This window comes from Coloeus monedula (genome assembly GCF_965178545.1).
Source record: "Coloeus monedula genome assembly, chromosome: 4".
Lineage (NCBI taxonomy): Eukaryota > Metazoa > Chordata > Aves > Passeriformes > Corvidae > Coloeus > Coloeus monedula.
In genome coordinates this window covers 17519516-17543145 of record NC_138784.1, presented here as the reverse complement: position 1 = coordinate 17543145, position 23630 = coordinate 17519516, and the positions used below count along the sequence as shown (strand labels likewise).

The 23630-nt window shown below is 41.0% G+C and overlaps 1 protein-coding gene across 1 annotated transcript in view; it reads right to left on the bottom strand.

Annotated features, from left to right (window-relative positions):
- Positions 1-10818, bottom strand: part of PTN (pleiotrophin) — a 71186-nt gene extending 60368 nt beyond the window's left edge. The window contains exon 1 of the mRNA XM_082280677.1: positions 10643-10818. The gene's annotated coding sequence lies outside the window, so the exon portion shown is untranslated. The remainder of the gene's footprint in view (positions 1-10642) is intronic.
- Between the last annotated feature and the right edge of the window lie 12812 nt (positions 10819-23630).

Here is a 23630-nt window from a genome sequence, read left to right as displayed (position 1 = left end):
ATGTGCAATATTTATGAAAGGTGACCTACTGCACTATTTAAATAGAAGAGAGATTAAAGCAAAGACAAGTTGAGGTTATGAAAATAAGGGCATTATAGACAAATGAATTCAAAATTAAGATTCAGGAAACCTCAGCTAGTCAGAGTAATGAAAATACATCTTCAAAACCAGAACGGATTGCTTGTGGCTTATCTGTTCAGGAGGAAATCTCTTTCAGATCTGTCCACATTTAAAGCTAAGGAAGATGAACAATATTTGCAAAGAGTTTTAAGGAGCCCGCATAAGCCTGGTTTTAGAGAACTCGACCTATGCTCTTCCATCCACTTTCTCATCATGTGGAGTTGGGCTGCTGCTCACAGAGCATGATCCATGCCCTGGGAAAACCTAGGCCTAATTCACAGACTGAGCCAGCGGCTGCTACAGAAGCACTTTCTGTCTTCAATGGTTCAGCTCTGCAAGGCAGCAAAACTGGGACCTGAATCTGAGCAAGGAAACCACAGTTCACCTGGGATCAGCAGCTACATCTTGGAAGTTCTGCTACTCCAAAAAGTATTTAGGCCTAGAATATAGTTTTTAAACTTGATATAAATGAGATTAGAAAAATATCCCTTTCATTTCATACCAATCATGCTTTGCATCAGGCAGTGAAAACCATGCTTATTCTCTCCTAAGGGCACTGATCAAAGGCTAAAATATCTTTTGCAACAGAAGTTATGATTATATGGGGAGAATAAAAATAAAGAAGAAAGGAAAAAAATATTCAAAACACCATGTCCTGTGAGGCAACTGAAAAGGACATGCAGAAGTTTTGGGGAAAAAAATGAAATCAAGTTTGTATTTTTGTTCAATTCTACAATAATAGTAATAATAATTGTAAATAACAATTACAAATTATTTACAAAATAATTGTAAACAGTTGTAATAGACAACTTGATAACAACTTATAATTATTGCAACTATTTAAAATGTTTATAAATACTACACTTGGATTTTAATTCTCAAAGGTATGCTTTGAAGAAAATTTTAAGCTGATCAGGAAAGGATAAATTAGAGAAAATGCTCCTCATTCCCCACTGCTGTATTCTACAGCACTTATTTATGAGACATCGTGATCATAAAAATGCCCTAATGAACAGCACCAGCTGGACACCACAGGGCATCATGAAGAGTTTACTGTAGCCAGTGTGTCTATCTCATATGTAGGCTAAGTTCTTGTTTCCATTCTCTCAGTGCCCAGTAAGTGCTGAAAATGTTCAGATACAAAGTAGAATTCCACTGACCTGGAACAGAAATCATGGATTCAGTAACTCAGAAATTTCCATTTCGATAAGCCTTAGATTAAATATTTCAACCTCAATTTTTCTTGACTTAAGACGGATAATTTACACTTCACAGACTTCTCCTGCTCTGAGTTTTTTGTTTGTTGCAGTTTAAATAAGACAAGAAATTCCCACCCACAATTACTTGAGAAATCTCAGTTGGTAAAATCCCAACTGGAATCAGAGCCTTATTGCATATGCTGAAAGTGTCAATGCATAAAGATGTGAACTTGTCATTTGCAGTACATGTTGCACAATTAGTAAGTCTAAAGTTATCTAACACATTTTTGCTATACATTCCTACAGTTCTGAAAGTTTCTCCAAGCAGAGACTTGCCTTTAGTATGTGTGTAAAGCCTGATGTCAGGGTAAAGTCTCTATACATGTCTCTCTTTTTCTCTATAAAAACACACGCCTGCCATACCCACTCAACCTCTATGGTTGTGGTTAGCACAGAAAGAGGGGCTCTTATTTAAAGGACTTTCAGACATAGCCATAAATAATTCAAACTAAAATATAGTACATAGCAATTAAATGAACAAAGCAGATGCTGTCAGATGCCACCTTTATTTTTCAAGCCCTTGTCTTGTGTGGCCGTATTCAACCTACAGCTATTCTCAAAATCTCTCACCCTTTGGGAAAATTAGTACAGAGGTGCTGTATTTGGGCACAGAGAAGCAGCCAAAGAAAGGCCAGGACCATGTAGGACACTGTAGCACCACGTAAGAAAAGGTGCTTGTAAATGTTAACTCAGTTGCAAAATACTGGAAATGCCTGTATTTTTGAAAGCAGCTTCAAAATAACTTTTCTGGATCAATACTATGAATAAGAACAGGAAGTTCACATACTTCTCCTCACATTCCCATCCCTTTTTGAACTTCAGATTTTTTTTCCATCATGAAAATATGACCAATTTTGCAGGTAGTTATGAACAGAGAGAGAAAATGTTGCCCTCTCTCCTACATTTCTGCTTTCAGCCAACTTTATAAAACATTTCAGATGTTAAGCCCAGAGATTTCTCCCTTCAGAGACAAAACCAGGGGTTGATCCCAGCAGGAAGATGGTAGCCTCCACCTCTCATCAGGATAAACCCAGAACCTTCACAGCACCAGACTGTCATTCAGGGACAGGTCTGGCCAGTGGTTATGCACAGCCCAGATTCTGCCTCGAAAAGTTATGGTTCTTAACATGGAGTAACAGAAGCAGTTTACATTGGAAAGTGGAGGAGAAACCCAGCTCATCATTAGCTTGACTTCACAAAAAAAAAAATTAATACAAGAGCAGTTCATGCTTAAACAAGTGTCCAGAAAAATACCAACTGAAGCTGTCAAAAGCCCCATGGTAAAAGTATCACTATAAAACTTATCACAAGAGCTTTCATCCCCACCCACTCACAAAGGGCATGGACCTGAACCCATACTGTGCCATCAGAGTTTTATTTCCACTAATTATGTTACAGTTATAAATTAAGCAAAGACTTCACACGCACTTTTACACTTACTTTGTCTAAGTAAATCCCAATGTTCTCAGCAAGGTAACTCAGGGCCCATAAAGATGTTCCAACAATGCACGAGACATGCAAAGATTATAGCTCAAATTAGAAGTGATGGAAGGAAGAGAACAGCACCTCTTAAAACCCATACACCTATAATCCCAGTGACCACTCAATATTAATGAGTCCAAAACAAACTAAAACCCATGTCCCATTTAATGACAGCCTCTTGAGCTAACGAACATGAAGGGAGAGGAGCTTGCCTTTTCTTCTTTATCACCCCATAAACACAGTTCCCATGGTATTTGCAAGCACAGCAAAGACTAGATTCAATGTAGATACCCCTACTTAGGCAGCCCATAATCCCTGCAGCTCTTTATAAATCCTCTGCTGGTGGATGGCCTGTTTGGAATTAGTACTAGAAGGAAAATGAGAGCAACCTTCAGGCTCCTCTGAACTCTGCAGATCTCTGGACAAACCGGCCAGAGGATCACCGTAGTGTAACCAGCTTGCACATGGGTTTCTGGTTTGGTTTACAGGGGTTTTTGGTTTGGTTTGTGGGGGATTTTTTTGTCCTTCTGCTGCATAAACAAGCCTAGAAGTGGAGGAGGCCCAGAGCATGGAACAAGTATGCTAATGCCATCTCGTACCAACTGCCGTGCCAACAGCAATCACACACACACGCCTGCTCACACGCTGCTGCCAAATAATCACTTAAGCAAACATCAACCACAGAGATTAGCAAAAGCATCTGACAACGCGCAAATCGGACAAGAAACACGGGCTGAAGGGACATCTTAGCAAAGTGAGGATTTAGTAAGTGAAATTACATGAAGTTCCTGAATGAAAGCTTGCAGCATTTTTGGAAGACTGCTGAAAATCCTATCTGTTGGATTGTAGATTTTTTCCATCCACCCGTCCCTACTGCATATCAGCTGCAGCCAGACAGGCTTCTAATAAAAGCAAGTGACTCTTGCACAAAGGAAAACATCTTTCTGGCCTCTGGGAAGGCAGAAATCCAAGCAAACAAGCAGGCACTCAGGTGGCACAAGCTATTGGGAAGCAACCACGGCATCTCTGGGGCTTTTCAGCACCAAAAAGCAAGCTAAGTCCCTACAGTAAAAGACTGGTTTTTCCAGGTGAAACCATCCTGAGCAGAAAAAGAATTTCAAATTATTTCTGTTTAATGTCATGGGGTGGGGAGGCTACTTTTAAACATGCAATTTTTATTGTTTGAGCTAAAGGAACAAAGTGTTTTTCTACCAGAATTAAGGCAGACTATCAGGACAATCTCTTGATTTATCTTTCATTTACTAAAAGATACTTCACTCCAAAGGCACTTTCAATGAAAGCAATGAGATTCTGCTGCAAGTGCAAGAAGTCACAACCATTTTGCAGTATTATAGCTCATTTGTGTCTTATTTTGAAGAATTTTTTACCAAAACAAAGGAGGAGTTACTCTTTCTAAATCTTAGACTGAATGATATATTCCTTATTCTGATGAAGCTCTTGCTGAAGCATCAACTTTGCCTGAATAATGTTTGGAGGATGTGTGCCTGGTTAAATATTAATCTCTGCTAGACAGGAAGAATATTATTTCTAGTGAGCTGAAAAGAACTAAATATTGAAATGGAAGAAGCTGGGTTGTCTGAAAGCAAGCTGTAACTTTGTAGCACCACTGCACAGACACCACCACATCAAAAATGCCATCTTTCTACCAAGGCTATTTCTATATCACTTCCTATCTTACTTTCAAAGACCATAGACTTTCCTTAAGAGATCCAGCCTTTACCATCTGACAAAGTGCCTAAATGAGCATTACAGAAATGTTAAAATGGGCATTTTTAGGCAATGTTACTCTTCCCACTGTTGCTCACATGCTGTAAACCCGCTAAAAAACAAAAAGACAGAACACCTAAAATAGTTATCTTTAAATACAAAGTTTTTGATATAAGAAATACCCTTACACAATGTATTAAGCACATTCTGGATGCTCCTATCACAGAGGAAAAGATGCTACAGACTGTGAGCCTTCTGTTGCTGGCTACAGATGGGTGCATACATTTGCATTGCACTACTAAGGCTCCTTTGCACTTCGAGATACATGATGTGTGAGGAGTAGAGCTAAAAAAATAAATAAATACATAAATGGATCTGTTGTTCTAGTGATCCCGTAGAAACAAGGAAGCCTTAAATGCAGGAGTCATATCATCTTTAGTTGGTTATGAAACTAATGCCACTGTTCACACGGCTCTGAGGAGAACAAAAAAAAAAAAAAAACAAAAAAACAAAAAAAAAAAAAAACCACCATGAGAACAAAACAGGTTTTGTGCATGATATCCACTGGAACTGAATCTGAGAAGTTAGTTCAGTTATTTCTGTGCAGGGACACTCTGGCTTCCACAGATACATATCTATTTACTGTTTGTGTCAACACAAAAGGAATTCCTATGCACTCATGGAGTCAAATTATCTGGTTTTTTGCCTTTTTAATCCTTAGGGACAGAAAAAGCAACAGGTAGATGCAATTAGCAAAGTCAGATGATGAAGACAACAGCAGAGTTGTCTCTGCGCCTTAACGAGCTCATAAGACCAAGACCAACTTTGCACCCAAGCCTGAGAATCAGCCTACCTCTACCTCATAGTCCTGTCCTGCCTCCACTCAGCTGGACCAGCCTCCCTAAAATATCTGAGCATCACCCCAGGTGTGTAGATGAGGCTTTCAGAAGGAAAGCAGAGCCCATCCAGACTCATCTTCCCTCCCAATTGTTCTGTCTGGTTTTACTCTTGAGGGGAGAGTTTTTGTATGGATAGGGAATTACTCCAAAAATATTGATTGAAGATGGCAAAATTCTGTTTCATTTATGTGGTTAGCTACCTGTAGACCAGTGTCAAAACAAGGATTTAGACTGGGCTATTAAAGAGTTTCTCCTCTTTCTCTTCCTTCCCCACAGCCATTTGACGAGTTTCATCCACAACTAAACAGGGGATGTTTACAAGGTCCAAGCTATGCTGAAACTGTGTAGAAAGTAATGAGGAAGGAAGATTTTTATAATGCTCTCATGAGACATTTAATGAGCTCTGAAATAGTGCTGGCAGGCCTCAAAGGAGAAAGGCCCAGTTTAAAACCGAACTTTGTAGTTTACTAAATGGCAATGTGCTGGAGCCCCATGCACTATTTCTTTTCAAAGACTATTTTTATCAGAAAATACCCAACTCCCGTAATGCTCTTCTGCTCTAAAAGTCTTTAGTCCTCTGCTGCAGCTGCCATGCAATCAGTGGCACTTGCCAAGTAATGTGCTTCTAAGGCCCAAAATGATACATTAATACATTTTTCTTAATGTACTGTACTTAATGAATTGGATTTTGCCTCAGACATAGTTTTAGCTCAACTCCTCACCTCCAGAGGTCATCCCCACTGAAACTAGAATGTGTCATTCTGGGAATGGCAAAGAAGGGCTTTTTGGCGTGGAGGGATGGCGAGGGTGAAAATACCCCGGTGGCTTTATCAGGAATACAGCTTGCTCTTTATCACATTCCCATTCCCCCTTCTCATCTCCCATCAAACTGCCTACAGCTGTGTTCTCTCAATCTTCAGCCTGAAAGACATGAAAAAGCAGTCTGCAAGACGACTACAGTTTTTAGAAAGTCACTCCCACACATATAGACAAGGAAGGAAATAAAAAAGTTAAAAAATGAGAAAATCATCACAGTGCTGCTGCAGAAGGTAGAGCCAGATATTTTAAATGGCATAGTGATTCTGTTCCTTAGAATAAAAGAAGGTGAGACATATCAGCCAAGAGAGTGTCTGGTTAGGTGAAGTTCTACTGACCCTTTCCACCATGATAAGGTGAACCACTGCTGAAAACAAACTGAACTACTTTAATGCCACCACCTGCAACAGGTCCTTTTAAGTCTTGAAGATCCTTGCTTTTCACTAGGGAAAAAAACTGTAGGAGCCTGAAAGGGTCTGAAAAGTACTGACAAACTTGGCATCACAAGATCAGTTCTTCTGGCAACTCAGAACAAGCAAAATATTAAGTAGCAAATTCCATACTGACTGCCCGCTCCTACTTCATGGGTTGGATCAAGCTCATTTTAAAGGTAGTGGGATTAAAGAGTTTCTTTGCTGATGACCACTTATGTTCAATCTAAAATCAACGGTATGCAAAGCATATTTAAATTTTCTAAAAATCTATATGGTCTTTATTTAGTGCCTAATACTGTTGACATGAGTAGCAAGTAGTCAGTGCCCTGAAATTTAGTGATACACAGAAGATTTGCCTTTTCTCATCGGGCCTCACTGCTGCTGTCAGTCCACAGAGACACCGCCATACCATTTCTTACGCAACAACTGCTCTGTGGCTTACTGTAGTAAAACAAAAACATCCACATTACAGAAGACATTGCTGGCTCCTTTAATTCCATTTTTTCACAGTGCTTCTGCTGAAGAAATTGATGTCAGACAACTGACTCAAATTTCCCCCAACTCCCCTCAAATACACATTGAGCACTTGACAATGCCCACTTTTCTATTTTCCTCTCCACAGCTCCATTGGAGAGGACCCTCTGTGCATTCAGAGCAGCACAATGAAGAATGATTTCCAAAGCATTAACTTGGAGCCATTGAGACTTGGATGTTTTCAAAATGACTCTATTGTGCTCAAAGGATTCTAGACTACCCCAGCTACTCCAGAAGAGAGTCTTTTTCCCCTTTCTCAAAACATCCATCCCTTGAGCCATCCCTGGAGTGCATTGTTGGGGCTGATTCCTTAGTGCAGCAAGTTCCATCAGTCAAAGCTCAACAGATACAAATAATATCAGGATATGGATATAAATTAGTGCGACAGACCCTAAATAGTTTTGACAGGTTTAGTAAGTATATATAGCGACACAGAATGCTATTCCTGCTGTCAGACATCAATATGTAGACAGAAGATTGGGGGCACCATGGAAACTCAGCGACATAAGAGTGGTATTGATTGGATAGAAAACGAGGCTGCAATTTAAGCTTAAGGCTGCCAGAGATGCCAAGAATGGAGAATGACCTCCAGCAGTGAATTTTCAGCATAAGCTCCCTGTGAACAAGCCAGTCCAAGAAGGATAAATCAGGGACAAGCTCACCAGGGACAGGGCTCAAGCGAGTGTCGGCTACTCTAAGCAGATGAGAATCACTCTATGTGTGCACGCGTTACAGTGACCTAGTTCGTTCAAAGACAGCATTTTGTATGGTTTATTATGGAGCCTTGAAACAAAGAGATTTCCTCAATTAAAGTCCTGAAATGCATCCTCTAAATGAAAATGCTTTTGATAGACTGATCAGCAAGAGGTTGTAAATATCGAAGCAAAGCATACATTGTTAAAGACCAATTCCCACAGAAAACACCACAGTTGGGAATGTAGGTAATGAGGGGGCCTGAACAGAGCAGAAGCAATGAGCCATGCCAGCTCCATCCCTAATGCCCTGGTCTTACACTAAAACACTTGTTATACAATAACACTAGATAAATTGTATTTTCCTTGACAAAATAACCCAACACACAGAGAAATAAAAATACCATGAGTTAAATGAGTGCATTTTCAGAGCTCCTGTAAAGGATTATTTTTAACTGTTATGTGAGGGCTCAAGAACAACCATTCCCAAAATGATCAAGAAGAAATAGAGGATATGTCAAGGAACTACCTTGCTGGAGCAACGACTGCTGGAAGTTTGCTAAGTAATAATATTCACATTCATGGCAGAAAGATTAATCTACACAACACATCCATCAGTGCAACTGTGTCAGGAATAAGATAAGCCTCCAAAGTGTCCCCAGCGTCAGTATGGGCGTAGAGCTCAGGCATATGGTACTGGGATAGCAGCACTATGTTTTGTAATACTATAGCAAGACAAACCTTCTGCTGGCAAGGGATGCATCAGCCACAGACTGCATCTCAAATAACTACGGATAGACATCTGGATAATTGCAAAAAACCTGTTTTTCTTAGGCCACTTCTACACTATGAACGAATATTTACCATTTGTGAAAGAAAGATTTGTTGCTGGCTTCTCTTTTTCCCCACCCAAGAGCTGGCTTGGGAGCAAAGTCGGCGAGTTTCTGTCCTTCAGTTTCACCCAAAGCTTCATACATTAAAAAATCACTGAAGAGTTTAGCTTAGCCTGCAGACAAGAGTATATTAAATCTTCACTTTCATTCTCTCTAGCAAAAGTTACTAAATTATGCAGCAGGAATTTTTTTTCTGCTTTTTGGTGTCAGTCATGGGGGTTTTGGGTTTTTTTGGTCCAATGAAGTACGTCTCCATGCACTTCCAAATTTTAATTCTTACGGCAAATTAACAAATTTTGTCACAAATACACTGGTTCCTTTTTCCCTTCAAACTATTTCTCATGATCAAAAGTTCAGACTTCTTTTTTTTTTTTTTAATTCTTATACCTTTGCAGGGAGGAAATCGAAACAAACAAAACAAACAGAGAAACATTAAATTTGTTTTGTAATCAGCTCAAGAACACTGCTCAGAACACCTAAAAACCCGAGTATTTCTTTGTAACAATTTTTATTTTCCTTCTCTTTTTCTCTCTTCATCCCTTCCCTCCTTCTGCCTAATACAGTCAGTTGCACACACAGTCTGTTTCTTGTCCAAAAAGTTGAGCTTTGCTAAAAGCCCAAAATCAATCAGTGCCCAAAGGGAAAACAAGGAAAGGACATCAACTCGAGAGGTGATGAGCCACAGGTAAAGCGTTCCTCTACCATAATACAAGTCATTTCAAACAGCATCCAGTTAAAACACCACTACCCATAGCTGCAGGGTTATGTCACAGAGAAAGATCTAACTCGTCACAAACATTTCCCCAACCAGTCTCTCGGGTGTACATCCTAGAAGCCAGCTCCCGAGGGTACCACTAAGTTAAAGTGCAGTAGACATTCACCACCAGGGCAAAGCCACTGGCGGTGCGGAAGAGAGCTGTGACAGCCAACTGGAAGATGTAAGAGGAGCACATAAGCTCCCGAAGAATGAATACTACCTCTCCCCTATGAAAAGTTGTACTTTTAAAAAGGAGAGAAGAAAGGAGGGTACGGAGTTCGAAGCGCCAAGGTTGGAGACCATGAAACATTTGCAGAATAACATAGGTTCAACAAACAGGAGACTGTGTCTTCACCGTTGTTAACTCAGATTTTCCCCCAACCTATCCCTCCTGAGGAAGGAGAAGACACAAACTAACGACGGCAGTTTTAGATAGATCTATCAGCACTTGCTGGATTTAGTTGTTTCACCAAAAGTAAACTAGGGATAAGAAGGCAAAGTCCCAAGAAAAAGATCAGCCGAAGCGCTCAGTCCGAAGGTACAATTTAAACTCCCGAGTATCAGCCGGGACATTCCTGGCACAGGCCGCTCTGGGGTCACTTCGCTGCCCTTCTGTCCTCTCGAAACGGACCTGACCGAGTACTCCTGCCTCCCTTCCCCGCTGGGTCACGTCACCCACCGCCACCCCTGTCCCTCTCGCCCTGCACGGGCATTTAAACGCTCCCAGGGACCGAGGCGCCGCGGCGGCAGCGCTCCGCACCCGGCAAAGCGCGGTCCCGTTCCTGCTCCCGGGAACTCCCAGACCTCTCCCCCGCCTGCCCCTCGGCCAGGTGTCTCCGGGGGCTCAGGTGCGCCCCTCAGGTGCCCCCCCGCTGCCACCCAGCCCCACGGCACCTCTGGCCGGCCACCCTCTGCGGAGCCCTGCTAGGGCAAGTGTCCCGCAGCCACGGCAGGGACGAGGGGAAGCGCTTCCCACCCTGCCCCGGGGGAACAAGCGCTGCAGGCACCAGCCGCTGCCTCGGACTTACTTCGGGCGGCAAAAAGCTCTTCTCCCGCAGCTGAAAGGGGCGAGCCGCGACCGTCCCCGGTGAGCAGCGGCTGGTTCTGCCGCCGCGCGTCCCTGCGCTTCCCCACGGACGGGCTCGCCGGCCGCCGCCTCACGCTCCGCCCGCGCCCCGGCTCTCTCTCCCGCCGGAGGTTTCTCGCCGCGATTTTTATACTGGAGGCAGGGAACCTGATCCGCGCTTTGACTCGGCGGAGCCCGGGCTGCGGCGAGGCGGCGAGAGGAGGGAAGGCAGGCGGGCGCCGGGGCAGAGCGAGCGGCCGCGCTGCCCCCTCGTGTGATGCGGAGGGGCCGCGCCCGCCGGGCGGGTCAGCCGCGGGGCAGCCTCGCCCCCGCCGCGGGGCTGGGCTGGGCTGGGCTGGGGGCGGGACGGGGCCGCTCCTCTCCGCTCCTCTGGGGCTCGGCCGCAGCTCCCGCGGGTGGAGCGCACCGGGGAGAGCCCGGTGGGGCGGTGCGAAGCCAGCCCAAGGACTCCTAGCGGGCTTGTTAGCCCAGGCAGCTTGCCCTCCTCTTCATCACCCAGGGAGAGGGCGAACCGAGGGCAGGGAGATGCGCCTCGCCCTACACCCCGGCAGGTGCGGGGTTCAGCTGCCACCGCAGGTACAAACGTCCTCCGCAGCTTTTGCCCGGGTCGCCTTTGGCTGTCAGAGTTTGGAGAGCTCTAACTTCGGCCTCGCTGACTTCCAGCTTGCCATTTTGACCACGGGAGTGATAGATTGGAAATACTGCTGGGGAGTGGGAAACAAGAAAATAAATAAATTAAAAATTAAAAGCCCAAAGCCGACCCCTTCTTCCCTCCCCCCCAACCCTCCACCCCCAGCTTTTAATTTCAACTTGGCCTGCAAGTGCTATGAGAACAACTTTTGCCATGCCATTTTAACACTTTTGGTCATAGCGGTTGCTGGAGTTGTATCAAGGCTTTCATTTAGGAGCAGGCTTTTCCAACTTTTAGGTTCATTACATCCACTGAATAAGAGTGTTCCCCAGTCCACAGCTTAATTTAAAACTAAGTGGACTTGTTCCAAACTCCAGGCAATTTCTGTGTAATTCCCTCTCCCCAGAGCAAGTCTCTGCCTCCACTTGAAAGACTGGGCCTATTCACTGCTTAGGTCTCAGCTGGGTTTGGAGCTTGCAGCTCCTGCTCCAGGTTTGCACAGAAATCCAGTTCAGATTCCGCTCCTGTTTCCAGAGGAATGAGCTAAAAAAGTAATTTGTCTGGCACCGTACACATTGCATCATCTAACACCTACCATCTGTGACAATGAAAAGCACTGTACAGCCAGTCCCAGCGCGGGCAATTGCACTCACCTGGAGTCCTCTTAGTAAAGTAAACTAACCCCTTCCATCCACACCTTGGCATCTTCTTTTCATCACACAGTTATGTGTTCAGTCCTGGCATGGCTGTTCAGGATTTGCACCACCAGCAGGTTTAATGACAGTGATGTAATTTAAAAAAACAATTTTGATTTGCAGTGTAAAGCAATGGCTTGAGATGGAGAGAATATCTTTTCTAGCAGCTGGATGAGTGGAAATGAGCGCTCAGTAGTACTCGTGTTTCAGAGCATGCAAAGCTGAATGAATGCTTGATAGCCAGCCTGCACCTTCCTGATGGCTTCTCAGTGAAATCCTAGCAGCACGGTGCTAAGCATGACAAGCATCTAGAGAAAGGAACTTTCCATCAAAAAACACCTGGTAGTGGTTAACACTTTTCAGACCCAAGAAATTCTCCATACAACCACTGCAGCACATTTCAGATGATCAATCCTGTCTGAGTAACAAAGTAGGAAAGAGAACAATGGCCATAACTTCACCTTGATTGAAACCAAAACAGATTGCATCAAAATGGGTCAAGAGATTTCTTACTTTCCTCACAGAAATCTGAGTCTTAGCCAAAAGACTGCAAACTTAGCATTTTCATAAAAGAGTGGAAAGTTTCTGCGGAAAGCAACTGCTTTACACAAAGATGTACGTGATGTTAGATGCGTCATTTGGTCACTAAATTTTGGAAGCAATGTCAACAGTTAATCTTCAACCAAATTTGCTCCCAGCTTTTCTCCATTTCTGTTTTTTATGGCTCAGACATTATTTCCTAGAGCTGAGTTTACATGCACAGAAACTAGTTTTGTGTGGTTTTTGACTCATAATCTCTAAAATAAAACTGCAGACAAGGTTAGCAGAGTTTCTCAGGGGACACATCATTGTTCGAAGCACCTATGAGTGAAAAAAGGAGTATCTCAGTTTTTGATTGCCAAAAAGTAAATGTGTTTTAATGTTCACGTTATTTGTTTCAATAGCACCTTGAGGCTTAAATGAGGTTTCCATTGCAATAAGCACTGTACAAACACTGAAAAAATATTTGTTGCCCCAGATTGTTCACTGTGTTGGATACATTTGATATTAATGGAGCATAACACTTGAATTTCTGGACTGAACTTTTGCTATTGAGATAGAACCGGTTAAGACGCAGAAGATGGGACTGTGAATACAGCAGTCTTGAGAGGACAAATGTAACTTCTTTCACCAAGAGAAAGGTCACCAACTATATGTTAGTCACAGCCTCAAAGGTGCCTGTGGCACTGGTTCCCAGTGGGAAACAGCAGTACAGCATGGAGAAAAGGGATGGATGGAAGATAAGGTATGATCACTTACTTTCACAATAACTTCTATTCCTTAGTAAAAGAATAGTAAGGTTGGAGAAGCTTATCTCCAGATCTTCTCTGCTGTTTTGTCTCTCTTGACTTTTTTGTCTCAGACAATGATATATTTGCTGCATGATCTCTGGGACTGCAGACTAGTCAACATTTTTTGTGATATACAGGAAAATCCCTACTGAAAAAATACTTTTCGACTATTACTTTTCTACTCTGAATACAAAAGTAACCTAGAAAAGAGACTTTGCTCACAGATTGTCAGGGATACTTATCTTTAAAATCCTCAACATTTGTTTACAGCTACAGGTTCCACTCTGGTCAAAAAACGATGGTGAGGAATGGACTGGCAGCTGTAGAAGTCCAGTTTCTGTTTTCACGTGTCCTCTTTGTTACCTGAAGCAAAAATGCACACCCTAATGAGTGAGACAGGGCTGACATACCTGTTAAAAAGGAAAAGTGATGGTTAGAGCCATAACAAGCTATAAAAGGGCCTTTGATGCCACATGCAAATGGTCTCATAAAAAATCCAGAAGTAATAGTTCCTAATTAGGATCCCAATTCAATCGGTAAAAGTTTATGACAATTTTGGGGAAAGAAGCTCCCAGCTTTAGATACAATTTTTTGCCAAAATGCAGAAAGCAGCCCATAATAAGTTCCCTTTACCTAGCTGGTTTCTCTTTGAAGGTGGGGTTTTTGTTACCCTTAGGTAATCATTTCACAACCCACCTGAAGGAGATAGTTGGAGCTTCTAACAGGAGTTTGTACTTTTTTTCCAAAGATGGCCTTATAAAAATTCTGACTCTAAAGTTCAAAGAGCAAGTCAGAGGACAAGGCTTTATGCAATTTTCTCTCAAGAAGAGCTTCCCTGTTTTCCATCCCACTGCTGAGTAGGTTAGAAGGTCAGCTGGAGCTGAGCTTGCCTTGTTTGTTTCAGGTCCGCTGTAAATATCAATTTTTTTCTCTGCCATCCCCAGCCATCAGCCACAGCAGCTCCAGGAAAACGTAACTTGATTCCAGGAAAGCAGAGAAGAGAACCCCACAACAGTTTAAAGGTTTTTTCACCTTTTGCTCCATTGTTGTTCCTGAGCTATTGAGCTGCCAAGCCTTGGCAACTGAGTGCCCTGCATCCCTGCTCAGATCAGATTTCCATTAGTGATACTGAATTATTTAGTGAATGCATTGAAGATTGAAATCAACTGCTTCTGAGCTGTGTACCCTCTCACTCTATCTTTCATTTCAAGCCCGCACAATATCATCACGGAGACTATCAATCTTATAATTGGAGCAGAAAAATCCATGGAGTTCAGAAATAATAATTCATACCTCACTCTCTAGTATTAAAGTAATCCAGCATATAAAAAATCAGGTTTCCCAGATGCGTGTGGAAGACGAGGGGGAAAGCATGAACTCAGAAGAGTTATTCTTTCATGCACATATGCTAAAAAATTAAGATATTTGAAAACACAGTCAGTGGCCCAGAACTTGATCTTAAGCTTCAGTCGCCAAACCATGAATACATGTTGTAACTTTACACATTTGACTGACTCTTTTTTCTACGAGGGGATTAAAGCTCTTCTGCTCAAAATTATTCATGTGCATACATCTGCATGTTGCAGTTTGAAATCCACAAATATAATGCGACACAGCAGGCCTTTCCAGATCCCCAGCATTTAAAAGGCTGCTCTTCGTATGTTGGCTTCTCTCACTACTTTCTTCTTTTGTTTGTGCTGGCAATCCTGGAAGTCCTACGTATCCAGGATTTGAAGTCTACTGCATTGAAAATAAAATACCTTAGCTATGATGAAAAAAACCTGCTTTGAGTACATGATCACTTTTTTTCCTACATAAACAAGCATGTTCGTTGCACTCTAGTTTTGAAGTTTAGGGAGAAGTTTAAAGCAAAAGAAAATGGCATTTTTTTACAAAGGGCTGAGCAACAGCTATCACTTCTGTTTTCTGGGGTTTTGTCACTATGCATTGCAAAAATCAAAGCAAAATGCAGAAACAACATGTTTTTCCTTTGAAAAAGAACCGATAAAATTAACATTTTTAATTGATTTCAAACTTACGGCAGAAAATTACTGTACAATTAGAATGCAAATTCCCCTCAGTTTCTCACAGGAAGAACCTGATTTGCTAAAAACTATTTTTTCACAAGGCACTATACCCACATGCCTAACTACTCTATGAAAGGATGGGCTTTAGAAGTGGAGAAGATAGTATTTATAATCCCAACTCAGTCCTTGATGCTTCATTAAGAGAATCAGCTAGTATCAGGCATAGTACTAAATAGCTTTGCCCTGGGCACTGGACTGAAATGGTCAGTTTTACTCTCTGCCAAGCTAGAAATAACAAATTAGAGGCTCTAACTATATAGCAGGCAAGTGATTAGAAAATTAGGAGCATTCTGATACTTCCCCTATGAGCTGAATCATGGCACACCACATTTTCCAGTTAAAAGTAAATCTATAGAAACCACGTTGTGAAATACATCATCAGTAACTTTCAATCCAATTGTGCCTGTATAATCAAAGAAATATTTCTCACTATAGGATGAATTGGTAGTATTTTGGGGAGCAACCATTACAACACCCTTTGCATCTGCAATGTGATGCAACCAGCACAACTCTGAGTTGAATGTATGAACAAAGAAGAAATTCCTCAAACCAAAATGTTCTCTTGCTTTCCAATTTGTTTGTCAATTCATAAAGAGCTCACCTGGGTGATTATAATGATGCTAAACTTCACGTTTAAGGACAAATATAAGTGGTTTTAACGAGTTTTTCTCACGCACAATCAAATGATAAGAGTTCTCTCTCAGAGCAACTGCAGAACAGGCAGCTAAATCCTTGATTATGAATTTTAGTGAGATCACAGCAATAGAGGGAACATTGAGAAAATAATATTGACAAATAATTTTCAAACATATTCAGAAATACCATTACTGAGAGTTCTTTATAGCTGTTTTTCCCAAGACTTTGGTGGCCTAGTTCACAGTTGAGCTCATCAGATTTCAATGGTTACAGTACAAGCTTGCACATACTAACAGAGGGGTTTTTCTTCACTTTAGTTAGTAGCAGTCACTGTAGTAAAGGCAAGCGTGCACTGAGACTGACAGTTGTGGAAGTGACAGCAACTCATCCATTAAGTAGGACATCATGAAATTCAGGCCCTAAAATGGTTGTTTCAGAGGATGATAGAGTTGCAAAGCACTTTAGAAGCTAGCTAATATTTTCACAAGAGAATAAGATAAAAAGTGAAATTGTATTAAGGTCATGTAGTACTCTTTACCTGATGACATTGTTTTAGAAACAACTGTGGCAAATGGGAAATTCAGGCAATATATAATCTACACATATAGAGATAACGAGAAACCTGCATAAAGGTCTGTTGTTAGAAACATAAGAACTGGAGGACAAACAGCTATTACCTGCACATGTGCAGTGCCTCATTAGTTAATGTAATGGCCAGGATTTTTTTGCCCATAAGAACAAAATTAGGTACATCTGTTCTTAACTTACTGGCAATTTCTTGCTTGAGATTTGAGCCAGTTGCATGGCCCTCATAAAGCACAATACATCTTTGATGGAAACTCCTGTGGGATGCTGTTGGCTTCAACGTCAGCTTGATCTAGGTTTTCATGCTGAGGAGTTTAACAAAACGTGGCATCATCATTCACAGACCTAGACCTGGACTGGCTGTTATTAAAAAAAATGTGCACATTAAAACCCTTTACCATCCACATTAAAAATTTCATGCTGATATCAAATTATGGGGATTACTGTGGGCAATGCTAACACTTCTTGCTGAATGATGTAAGTTTTTCCCCAAAGACCTAGTTCCCAGCATTATGTGATTGCATTAGACTTGCAGTTTTCAATAGTAAAAAGTGAACAAGCAAACATAGGGGAGAAAGTCCTGATTCTTCCACTTATGCTTTATGGGAAAATTTCAGAATATAAATGTTAAAAGGTTGTTTAAAAAATCCAGCGTTAATAAAAATGTTCCGAATGTGTGTCAAACTGTATATCATAAACTTGTATATTATAATATATAATACATACACGTGTTTAACATTTGGAGCCTTTCTCACAAGGGTTGGTAGGGAGTTTTTTCACATTTTTAATTCTTGGAACTGTCAACATAGTGAGAAAGACTCAAGAAAATAGCCACACATGTTGTTCTTTTGGTTATTTTCTCTACTACATCCTTCTCTTCAGTAGTTTACTTTGCATATCAGGATTTTGAAGGGGGTAGAAGACATGGGAAGGTATCTTCCCATGCAGAATAATTTCTGACATCACTTAAAAAATCCTAATTTTAGGCTCATTTTGACAAAACCACCATAGCTATTGCTTGTAATAATTTTGCTTTACCATTCATTTCTAAAGTGAAATTATGGAGATTTTAAAAGGGGTTGGGTCTGAGCAAAGATACCTTGAGAAACAGGAACAATCAGGGTAACTCTGTAGCATCCACAGCTCTTCTTTACCAAGAAGTGGATAAGAACAGGGTCTCATCTGGTCTTCTAAGACCCCTCAAGAACTTTATGCCTTTTGAATATACCATGATTTTTTAGTAGTATTTATGCAATGTTTAAAACAAAGGAATGCAATCTTAGCTATATATGTGCCATTGTTGATGAAATTATATTCAGAACCTAAGAGGATATTTGTACTTCAGTAGCAATATTCTTGCTTTTTTAATTTGCTTTTCAACACTACATGAGACTCTTCAGAATTGTTTTCACCTCCCCAGGGTATGCTTTTTCTAATTATTCTGCCTAAACACTAAGATATTGTGAAGTAGACCTTTCCAAAGAGTTGAGCTCTGTCTCTCTCTTCAGCATTCATCCCTCTCTCTTTAAATAACCTGCATCCTTCTCTTTGTCTAAATGATGCTAATATAAGATCTGATTAGGACAGCATAAATAACGCACATCTAGAAATTGCAAGGAGCTGAAAGCAGCAACACCACCAGAAATGTGTTAGGAACCACAGTTAACTGCCTAAAGGCAATGTGACATTTAATGAAATGTTCCCAATATTTAACAAAATTCCCATGCTTCTGGTACAATTTGCCTGTCTACATTTCCATCATCATATCTTTCAGGAGGTAGAAAACATGAGTTTTTAACAAGGAGTTCATATGAGTCTGTGACCCTGTATCACTGTTGCCTGAATTCTTTCTTTAGTGGCATGTTTTAGATTCTGATTAAATTTTTCCCCTTTTCTCTTTTTTTTTTTTTTTTTTTTTTTTTTTTTTTTTTTTGTGTGTGTGTGTGTGTGACATCTGTTTTGTTTCAGCTGTCTGGGATAGGAAATGAGGAGCACTTTCCTAGCTGCACTGCCTGTCTTTACTCTAGCATCTATGGGTACCATTCATTTTCCAGATGAAATATTGTTTTGGAATGTTGTAAAATGATACTCCCTTTATGTTTCAAATTATTCCTACAGTGTTGGTCAGAAAAATGAAAAACACCTAATTTTGAAGCACAGTCATAGGACCAGGTCACAGATGTAATTCAATGCTCTTTATATAGTGTTTTTCCCCTGGTTGTTCTAATGATGAAAGAAGTGCTGGGAATCCATGAACTTGTTTAGCAAGCGTGTCTTTTGTGGGTTTGTTTATTCATGAAATTGAAAAGTGAAGATGGGTGAAGCCCGTGCAAACTGATACACGGCCTGATCTGGACAGGAAAAAGTCATCCTCCATGGAATCCTGGTTTATTAACAGGGATAACCTTTGTATTAAATCCTACATGACCCCCCACAGCTGGGTTCCCCTGCTGCCCCAGCCTGTCTAGGACTCAGATTCCTCCTGTAAGGAATGCTCAGATCCCACTGCAGGCACACTGCATCCAGGCTCTCCTCACTGTGGAGCATATTCTCACCTGTCATCTTCCCCACTAACGTGATAAGCCAGCTGTGTGACTGAGTCTGAAATACTACCTGGCACTTTACTATAAGAATTGCTCTAGGAAGGGGATTCAAGGCAAATTTTGCTGGGCTTACTGTTATTAAAGGAAGAAAAAAAACCCAAACCAAAACAGAGCAGGTAAATTATTTGGAATTTACACCTTCTCAGGCCGCAATAACAATATGTTTATAAAACCTCAGGGTCACAATTCCTGGAACATCAAGATACCACTCAAGATGTCTCAAAACCATTACTGATTCAAATTTTCCTCTGATTACAACTTTTCAAAATTCAAATCCCACCCACTAAGATTATTGAACAGAATTTGAGAGAGACCAACAATATTGTTTTAACATTCAGGTGGTTTTTTATGTGGGACAACTGAGAAGAGGAAGAGTGCTGGATTTGGAACCTCTTCAGAATGCAGAACATTTTTAAGCTTGGGCTGTCTAAAAAATGAAGATGAATTAAAGAAAATGGAAAGTGATTTCCTGTTACCCTTGTGCAGAATTACTTGACCAACATTTTGAAAATTCTAGCATTCATAGCTGTAAAAGTCATTAACCAAATGTCCTCCAGCTTGAAGAGGTCTTGTTTCATACATCTCGTCAATACTTGAGACATGAGGCAAGACTGAACTGCTGATTTTGACCTTCATTCTTGTGCCAATTTTTTCCTTATGAATTCTTAAAAACATTTGTGTAATTAACATATGAAGGAGATTAAATTGGTCACTTTTGGTCAAGGTTTGTTTCTTTTTGGTGTAGATTTTTGTTCTTTTTTTTTTCCCATAATTAATATTTCAGAGCAATAGCTAAGAATGGGCATAATTTTTCCAAGAAGGTAAGTTTGAAAGGTTGAGGCAAATGAAAAAAGAAGGCTTGGAACAGCAGTTCTACCTTAAGGGTAATTAGTTTTCTTCATTTGTTATGAAAACCTGTAGCACGTTTCATCTGAGATCTGAAAGCTTCATCAATATTATTGCATGCTCTATGCTGGTGCTTATCCCAATGGCTAAGATAAGTTAAGACCAGCATTTACATATTTTTTTTTTATTAGTAAGCAAAATAAATGCTAAGTTCAAGCCTCTGGATGCTGACTGGCCTCTCTGTGTATAAGTGTGAGACAGGAACTGGCCCCTCTGCCACTGGAGCTTCAGCCAATGCATTTTGCCCTCTCCCATCCCAGGACAAACCATGGTTGCTCTTTGTCTTGTGGCTGCACCAGATCTCATTAGGCTCGCTTACTTCATGGTTGTTGAAGAAAATGATGACAAGGACAGGACTGAAAGACAGTGGTCACTGAGGCCTGGCTTGGTTTGCTGAACTATATCTACATCATGACACCTCCATGGGAACCTACACCTCCCACCCTTGTGGCAGGAAGATGAGGAATTACCCACCTGCTTATCTGAAAATTCCATGTGCTCCTTCCAGTCAAACACACTGCTCCTTCACGGCTGTGTTTAGGCAAGCATGGACACAGCTGTACCCTGAGGCAGATAATTTTTAAACTGTTATGTTCAGTTCCCACTGAGATAAAACCATTTTGTTGTTGTTGTTGGCCAGTACAGAGGTATTTGAACTTGTGGGGTAAGCAGCTCTCGCTTTTTCTGTGGACTAACAGAGAACACAAGTCCTAGACCAGGCCCTGTAGTGCTTTTCGCTGCTGTGCTCACATTAAGATGGACAGAAGAAAAACTAAACAAAAGAGAAAACTTTTCCATATCTATTGTTTTAAGGGATCAGAATCACACTTTTTCCTGGTGTCCATGTGTATCAATGGAAAGAATGTGACAAGGCTGCAGGCTGTCCCCCCCTTCTCCTCCCAGTTTCCATTTAAAGGCCCAATATTTTTGAGAAGAGCAAATCTGTTTCCTGTTTCCTGCACAATAGGGATGCAACTTTTAGCTTCAGGGAACAAAAAAAGCCCACAACAAACCCTAACAACTGAAAGAAAAGTGCATAAGTTCATGAAATAACCTTCTGCACAAGAGACTGCAGAAACTAGAAAATTCAATAGGAGACACACAGTGCAGTAGAATTTACCAGATGTGAGGTTAATATAGCGGGAGTCAGAGGACTTGCAGGTCTAGTCTTTGTTTCTAGCAGTGATTTCCTGGGTGCCTTTGAGTAATAGAAAGAAGCCTCTCTTTATCTGTCTGTAGTGTGTTCAGCACCTGGATCTGAAAATCTCACACATTTTGTGTTTCCATTTATCAATTCATATTCCCTGTTCCTTATAGCAAGTACTTTTTTCTTTCTTCTTTTGTAAAAACCCAAGGAAGGCATTGGTAAGACCTAAATAATGGTCCTAAACACAAGGATCCAACCCTGATAACCTTGCTCTAACCTCAGAGTTGACCCTGGTTTGAGTGCAAGACTGGATCAGATGTCCCCACCAACATAAATTAGCCTACATTTGTATTATACAATCTGTATATATGTATATAATGTTATGTGATAAACACAAATTGTTTCTGTAATCTAATGACAAAAAATAGCAAAGAGCTGCAAAAAATCTCAAATTGGTTAGGAAAAAAGGGCAGCAGCAACAGGAAGGTTCAATATGTCTGGGTAGGACCAAAGTTCAGATCTGAGACAAAACTAGAGGTGGTCATCATAGTCTGGAAGCAGAAGGTTAATTTCTCACACCAGAAAGTTTCATTTCCTCAAGACACACGTAGTAAGAAAGATTCTAAAGCAGAGAAACTAACTTTGGCCAATGACAATGAAGTTTCTGAATTATCCACTGTTCCCAAGTCCTTGGATCCAAGACCTTCATAGAACCACTGAATCATTTAGGTTGGAAAAGACCTTTAAGACCAAGCCCAACCATTAACCACAAGTCCACCACTAAACCACATCACTAAACGCCACATCTACACGGTTTTTAAATACCTCCAGGGACAGCAACTCAACCACTTGCCAGGACAGCCTGTTCCAGTGCTTTTCAACCCTTTTGGCAAGACTTTTCTTAAAAGAGATTTTTCTTGTATCCGATCTAAACCTCACCTGGCACAACTTAAGGCCATTCCCTCTTGTACCATCACGTGTTACCTGGGAGAAGAGGCCAACCCTCACATTGCTATCACTTTCTTTCAGGTGGTTGTAGAGAGCCATAAGGTCTCCCATGAGCCTCCTTTTTTCCAGGCTGAACAACCTCAACTCCCACAGCTGCTCCTCTTAAAACCTGTGCTCCAGAGCCTTCACCATACACGTACATATGGCCATTTTTACAGATGTCTTTTTTATTGGATGACTGAGTTGAGACATTGAAAAAAGCTGTCATTTAGAAGGAGCTGTGAATATGTATTATAGAAATATTAATCTCAGTGTTTGTTACTAATAATAATGAAAAAAAGAAGATAATCATATCCTGTATTGCTGTATTTTCAAAGTTGGCATACAGAAAATTACAGAAGCTTAAAAAAAGAAGAAATCTTAAACATGAGAAGGCCAGAAAGTATTGGCATTCTAAATCAGACAGTGCCTCATAATCCTAATTAGCCCTTATTCTCTTTCCCCCCCATAAGCACAAAGGTGTTTAACTTCTGGCAACAGACTGGACCTCCTTCGTTATTAAAGGGTGAAAAAAAGCCATAGATGATCTCCAGAACACTGCAATACTGAACTAGCTCTCCCATTAGGGGGTCACTTCTTAGAGATGGGCACTGTGAGTAAAAATCAGCTTGACTGCATATCCAGTGTAAGAATTTCAGGGTGACTTATGGAGTCAGACATACTGTTCACTTGGTTTTTTATTAGGGAAAACTTCAAACTACAGAAGAACCTGCAAGTGACTGGAAAGACTAACAAGAACTTTTAATAGCTGTGTTACACAGAGGAACTGCTAGTTATCCAGTGACCCCTTACTGTACAATCTCATTCCACTGGACACCACTGTTCATATCTGCCCTTTCATTATACATTTCATAAAAGGCAGAAGGGAGGAACAAGGAAAAAGGGTGAACAGCCAGAATAATAACCCCTTATATTTATATGGAGCCTCGCCTCTCATTATATTGTACTTCAGGGATGATAGTGAGACCCATTAGCAAAACACAGATACTCCTGGAGCTAAGTATGTGTTCATAAATGGACTGAGAAAGACCAGAGCTTGTTAGAATATCATCAGCTCTGTCAGCGAAGAAATTTGTGTGGTACATAGATGCATTAACAAAAAGAGGTAATCATACCTTATTTCAAGAAAACACAGTCCCCACAGCCTGTTGGCTGATAAATATCAGGAACAAAACCCCCAAAATCTAGACACCAAACACTAGTCTGAATCACCTAACACCATTTTTCACTCAAGGTTGTTCAGGTTGGATGAGCTCTGGGATCCAAAATATTCAGAACTACATTTTTAATTTTATTCTTT